The sequence below is a fragment of the Triticum dicoccoides genome, chromosome 3B, assembly GCF_002162155.2.
Source record: "Triticum dicoccoides isolate Atlit2015 ecotype Zavitan chromosome 3B, WEW_v2.0, whole genome shotgun sequence".
NCBI lineage: Eukaryota > Viridiplantae > Streptophyta > Magnoliopsida > Poales > Poaceae > Triticum > Triticum dicoccoides.
Genome location: NC_041385.1, coordinates 12,985,127 through 12,985,444, shown reverse-complemented (window position 1 = coordinate 12,985,444; position 318 = coordinate 12,985,127).

Genomic DNA, 318 nt, shown 5'->3' with positions numbered 1-318 from the left:
GTTTTAGAAAATTCTGGAAAAAAAATGTTCATATGGATGTATATTGCACATGTGCAAATTTTGATGCTGAAATAAGTAACCACGTGAGTTATATAAAAATGATAAAATATGAACAGTGCATGCATTATTCACTATTTAGAAATATCATCATTTTGTCATTTTTGTGCAGCTCGCATGTTTACTTATTTCATCATCAAAGTTTACACATATGTAATATACATCCATATGATCATGTAGTTTTTTTGGGGGAATTTTTTAAACTTTAAATGTGATTTTCAAACCATTTAAAATAAAGTCCTCCAATGCAACTGGGCTCAA